Source organism: Sturnus vulgaris, chromosome 3 (assembly GCF_052056855.1).
Source record: "Sturnus vulgaris isolate bStuVul1 chromosome 3, bStuVul1.hap1, whole genome shotgun sequence".
Classification (NCBI taxonomy): domain Eukaryota; kingdom Metazoa; phylum Chordata; class Aves; order Passeriformes; family Sturnidae; genus Sturnus; species Sturnus vulgaris.
In genome coordinates this window covers 100,403,868-100,410,152 of record NC_142245.1, presented here as the reverse complement: position 1 = coordinate 100,410,152, position 6,285 = coordinate 100,403,868, and the positions used below count along the sequence as shown (strand labels likewise).

The following is a 6,285-nucleotide window of genomic DNA, read 5'->3' as shown; positions in this document are numbered from 1 at the left end:
AGGGACCAAGAGGGGGACACCTCATGGAGGGACCAGCTGCTCACTGCTGCTGCAACCAGCACTGCAAGCCTAGAGGAAATCTGGCTGGTAAGAGGACTGGATATGCTGAGATTTTAGTCCCGGGTTCTGGGACAGCTCCAGCTGAGGTTAGCCACTGGCTGCTTTATAGCAGGTGGATAAGACATGAGTGGTGGGGAGTCAGTTCTAGTCCCTTTTGCTGATTGCAAACAGCTTTTTCAGCAGGCTGAACTAAACACAAGGGGCTTTCCCCTATAACAGGGGCACTCAAGAGTTGCCGAGCAGCCATAGCAAAGCACATCCAGGTGCAAATTGTTCCTTCAATCTACGAGGGAAGCATGTTTGTTTTGCAAGACAGGAGAGATGTGCTCGACTGGTTTTCACTCCCACTTTAGGGATGGCTGTGCATCACCATTCTGTTTCTTCACAGATCTAATCATCTGCTTCATCTCTTCACCTTGCAAAAAGCTGCTGCAAGGAACAGCCTGGTAATAAATTTGCTGCATCTTACATTTTAGATCCTCAACACAGTCAGCAAACTTCTCTCCCTCCACACATTAGGCTGTCCAGAACAATGTTTTCCAAACAGGCCAGGCTTGGCCTGCAATTCTCTTTGGAAGATGCTCTCCCACAGCTGCAGGCAAGCCTGAGCATCTCTGCAAACATGGAGATTGCTAAGGAATGGTCCCTAGTTGCCCCAGATCTAACTCTGGAGTGAGATGCCACAGAAAATAAGTCCAGTTTTGGAAGAGGGTGCATCTCAGAGCAGCAGATGGGATCAGACAGGCAGTCTTTGTCCTCATCACTGGTGTTTTCAGCATAAGGAAAAATATATTACAAGCTTCAGAGTTTGCCCTACAAGAACCTGTGAAATTCATTAGCAGCCAACAAACAGAGGGAATTCTCCATTTGAGGTAATTTCAGAGAATAAGACAGTACAATACTGTTAATGCAGGAAAGCACAGAAGACACATTTTCTGGGGTTGCAGGCCACTGTTAGACTGCAGGAATGTTTATATGAAGTTTCTATTTAAAGTCTTCACATAAAGGGTCAATAACAATCAGAATACATAAATGTTTATACACATTAATAAACACATAAGCTAACATATAAATCGCTTATGCCTATCCATAGCACCTACTTTCATCTCATGTGCATTACATACTCCTTACATCCACGACACGCTTATGGGGATCCATTCAACAAGTTAATCTGTGATACAGATTAAGCATGACCTAAATTTTAGTCTGCATCTCTCATGTGCTCTCTCAGGATAAAGATTTTATTCAGAGAGCTCTGGTTCCTATAGGTGGCCTCTGTGCCCATAGGGGCTGCTGCACAGCTCGGGTACCTGCCTGCATGGATGCAGACACAGCTTAAGCATCACTCCGTGCAAGCTCTGGACTGCCTGCACCCACCTGGGCAGAGATGCTCCAACATCTCTTTCTTCTCCTTTCACCCATATTTTGCAGACACAAGCATCAAACAAAACAAAAATGAAAAAACGAAGAAACAAATTTTAAAAGCCCCAATATGAACATCAAACTGCTTGCATTATTCATCTTGGCTGCCTTGATGCTACAGCAAGCAAAACATCAGGGCAAAGTGGGAGGGAGCATGTGCAAAGGGAGACAGTGAAAACAGATCACACAAACAGGAAATAAAAACACAAACCAAAACGTGTAATAGACAAGATCAGCAGCAGAAGAGGCAAATTCAGGAGACAGGCACTCATGAGCTTGACAGGTGAAGCGATGCAAGGAGCAGGTACATGTCTGTGGGTTTCAGCATGTCTGTGATGCTCTCCTTCCCATCCAAACAGCTGCCCCATGAATCCTCTGTGCCTCTCTGCCTTTGCTGGAACCAGGATGCAGCTGCTCCAACCCAACAGGCAGCCTTTAAAACCTCAGTGATAACCTGTGAGCCCATGGAGGGCTGCTCTGGCAGATGGGCAGGGCTGGATTTGGCTGCAGGGGCTGTAGGCTCCTGCCTGCTGCTCGCAGTCCAGTGCATTAGTCTAAGCTCCCATCCTCGGGCTCACCACTTCAGCAATCACATAATCCCTGGGATTTAAGCAGCAAATAGAGTGCCTGCTCAGCAAAGGTCTGAAAAAGGTTGTATGAGGTACAAAAGAGGGAACCAGAGGAGGACTGGCTTGACCCTAGTGTGATGCAGGGTACCAGCAGCTGGGCAGCACTGAGAATCCCATTTACAAAACCCACAAGCTTCAGATGCATCAGGGAGATTATGTGATTCCAGCTGTGTAAAGCTGGAATTCATGGCACCAGATGTAAATGCCAAAACAAGAGTTAATCCCCAAGATTGCCATTCATAAAAAGAAATGAGGCACCTTCCATCCCTCTGGAAGCTGTTGTCTGACATGGCCAGATAAACTGCCCCTTCCCCTTCATCAGCTCTAAGGGGATACTGGGTTTACCAGCCCCAAACACAAATTTCTTTGTCATAAGCATGGAAATTTAAATAAAACTAATCCCAGGATATCTCACACATGACACTTGCTTTTCATGCTACCACAGGCCTGCTCCATCCCAGCAGCTTATCGCTCAAGATGAATAAACTTCATTTAACAGTGATATTTAAAAATATGCATTTTCTGTACCATTCCTATGAAGTCTGAGGGCAGTGGCTTTATGTAATAATTAACAACTGTTTGGGAAATTATTCATTAAGTTTTAAGGGCAACATTATTTGTCATACTTGTCCAAATTAAGATCAATACCAAGGAAATGTGGATGCCTTGTGGGAAATTACTCTTGTTGCAGACAGCACAGGAAGCCTTCTGAAAGGTGAAGACCTAGAAACAAGTACCTGATTTTGAGAAAAGGTGTTTCAGGATACTACAGGGACTTGGAAGAGTTCTCTCATGGACTTCCAAGAAAGAACAATCCACCCATTCAGGAATCTGTACCCAAAGTATCATGCAGAGAGGCTGGAGACACACTGAAAGCCCAGCTAACACAGACCATGGTACTTCAGCACTGACCTGATGCTTCCACTCCTCTAATCCCATTCCAAGGCATCAGCACCACAAGCAGAGCTAACAAAACCAAGCTTTAGCAACCTTCAGCTTAGTGAATGGAGCCACAGCCCTGTAATACAAGATAAGGTTAATGATATTTTTTAGACACATGGATCTGGGTAACACAAATGACACAGTGATTCAGCTTAATTATAAACTTCCTGTTAGAAATATCAAGGTTCCTCTGATGGCACTGTCAACTGTTCTTCTGACTCATCCAGTTCTTCCTGTACCTGGCAAAAAAAAAAATCAAAAAACCACTTTCTCTGACCCTTAAGGCATAAATAATTAAAGAAACTATTATTTTGAAAGAGTACCTGGCAATCCATAGTTGCTGGAACACCATAGTAACACACAGAGAGAATTACAACATTCTGCTTAGGGACAGTGGCTTTTATTACAATCCCCACTCCCTGAAACACAGCCATAAAACACCCAATCATCCCTCATTTGGAAGAGGCACATTAACTCCCCATACCTTCATGCTTCCAGGAAGGTCAGATAGATCATGACTACTCAAGGGGGAATCAGAAATCCACACATTCCAGGTCCATCTTACAAGGTCAGTGGTTCAGAAAGTCTTGCTCATTTGACACACAGGCTTGAACCTTCCTGTAAGTTAGTTCTACCTTAAAGCACAGAACTAGAGACCCAGCAGGAAAAATTCAAGGGCACTACACCCATTTCCATTTCAAAGCCGGACCCTTCCACATGGAAACGGGACCCTCATCCCCAGGTTCAAAGGGAAAATATATTCGTGGTAAGCAGAGACAAGTCAGCTCACAGAAAACAATTCTGAGCCTCTCTACCTCAGCAGAACCTCCAGCACAAAACAAGAAGCAGCCTCCTCACCAGAAAGCTCTACAGGCTCCCAAAGTAAGAATGGCTCTTTTTTAAAAAGCCATGTTTTTAACTTACCTCTCAGGAGGTCTTGAACATGATTTGCAAAGCCTCGGGACCAAGTGGGCTCCCACAGCACACAACAGAGCATCACCCCAGGCTCCTGGGAGGCATTAAGGCAGCAGTCAGTTAATTAGGGTAGGGTTTGCACGAGCCTTCCAGCCTTCTCTCACAGACAATAACGGAGAGGCAGCATTCACTTCATCAAGGGCAGGATCAAGTTATTTGTGGTTCACAGTAGCCCACTTCTTCCTCCTCAGGTTTTTGTCTCTCTTTGGCATAAACAACTTGAAAAGCCTGTGCAGTTAATTCCCAAGTCCTACACAACTGTGAGACTTCCTTTCCAATCTCCCTTTGGTGAGCTCTAAAATGCCACATGGGGCATTAACAACCCCCATAATAAACCCTCACTAGTATGACTTCAAGATCTACTTTTTTCCATTACTCTGTCTCCTATTTTATTTAAGAACTTGATTTTGGGAGGCACAAAAGGCCTGATTTGCAAAGACGCTGTGATTGAACAGGGAGGGGGGGAACAGAGATGTACAACTCTTGTAAAAAATCACATCTCACACCGTGAAACCAACCACTGAAAAATTACCAGCGAGAACTCTATTTTTAGCTATCCTGTGTCATAATATTCACCATTCCCAAGCAAACTTTCTGGCAAATATTTAGAGTGAGTGTCACAACCCCATGCTTTGCCAACAGAGCCTGGTGATTACCTAGAGCAGCTGCAGGCACAGCACCTGCAGCACTGCAGACAGCATCACTTCAGCCTGTTACCATGGCACTTCTAGGTGGATTCTGCCTGTTTGCATGTAGAGGAGGCAAGATAAACCTACTGGTTTTAATATGTGATAAGCAGGGCACAACTAATTACTAAATAAAATTGCTTACAGGGCTCATCTAAGGGGAAAGTGAATTTTCACACCAGGCATCCGTGGCAGCTCTGAAGTGCACTTGCTGTTGGAGAGCTTTTCCTGGATGGGTGTCGGTACAAGTCACAGTCAGAAGCAGATGCTGCTGTGTCCAGGGGTAGTGAGGCTGCAGCAGGAAGAGCTGAGGTTGGGCACCACACTGCAGCCAGCCCCATTCCCTGCCAACAGCCACATACCAGCACCTTTGTGCTGGCAGCAGTATGAACACAGGTTCAGTCCTCAAAGCCATCCAGGTAAACACTTCACAGGGAACCCCTGCACTTGTGCAGTTCAGGAGATCAGTAACATCTCAGTTTACAGCACAGCCCATTTAAAATTAATTTTAGATGAACTGTCAGCAATACATGTTTTTTTTGCATCCACTCCCTTCTACCTGGTTTAAGTATCACCTGGTGCTTTTGTTCAGCAGCAGAGGTTCAGGCCTAATAAACCCACCTTTAACCCCTCAGCCTCAATTCACTATGTGATTGCACCCAAATAATTATTCCTGGACTGACTCTACCCTGAGCTGAGAACCAAGACCAATTAGAGGATCAGTAGGACAGAACGAAAAGCCCCTCTTTGCTCTCTTCTCACCCCATTAAATCTACCTTTCTGCTTGGACTGCTTTTATCTGCCGAAGGCTTCAAGGAGAGCCATGACCTTGATTTCTGAGGGGAGAAGTTAAGACATGAGGATCTCTTCCTACTGAGAGCACTTGAGGTTGGCACCCTAAGAAGTCCTTCTCTACAGGAGCTATACTGTTTGTTTGCTATGGCCCAGCACTTCAAAAAGAGCACAGCACAGTCCAGAAAGGGCTCCCCGAGAGCTGAATGAAAGAGAGCACAGAGGTCTGGCATTCACTAAAATACACGACACATCCACAAGAAAGCCACTCCCATCCTCAGCTGTCGTGTTGCACGGTGAATTAGCACATAAGGTGCACTTTCATTTAGTCCCATGTCTGAGGTCACAAGCACCCATGCTGCAGAACAAGCAGCTCCCCCCAAAAACACAGCAGCCTGTACTCCATTGAAGGAATCAGTCTGCTACAAAATCCTGGGCAGAGCAGAATTTGCAGATGCAATCTCTTGCCCTGCACCCAGTGAACAAGCCCGTGTGGACCATACTCATGTTCACACCGGGAGGGAGAGCTCCTGCAGCCCAGCTCTCCCCAGGTGTGACAGACACCTGGCACTCCATAAACAGCCCGTGCTTGGCACAGTCACCTGAACTGCTGCAGCAGCTGTTGCTTTCTTTACCAAGGAGCCCCCCTGGTGACAGCCACATGTACTGCTTGCGACAGGGAACGTGGTACTGCACAAATTAGTCCAAACTAAGACAAACGAAAGAGAAGATTTGAGGCAGCAGAGCAATGGTGCGTGTGTGTGCAGGCACAGCAGGGG

General features: G+C 45.8%; 1 long non-coding RNA gene across 2 annotated transcripts; it reads right to left on the bottom strand.

Moving 5' to 3' along the window:
- Positions 1–991: 991 nt before the first annotated feature.
- Positions 992–4,724, bottom strand: LOC148224502 (uncharacterized). Of its 2 annotated transcripts, none has more exons than XR_015802733.1 (3): positions 3,978–4,724; positions 3,024–3,292; positions 992–2,082 (listed from the first exon to the last, which is right to left on the bottom strand). It is a non-coding gene; the product is annotated as an uncharacterized LOC148224502 (long non-coding RNA). The 2 variants fall into 2 exon arrangements; XR_015802734.1 differs by having other exon boundaries at positions 3,024–3,129; positions 3,978–4,719.
- Between the last annotated feature and the right edge of the window lie 1,561 nt (positions 4,725–6,285).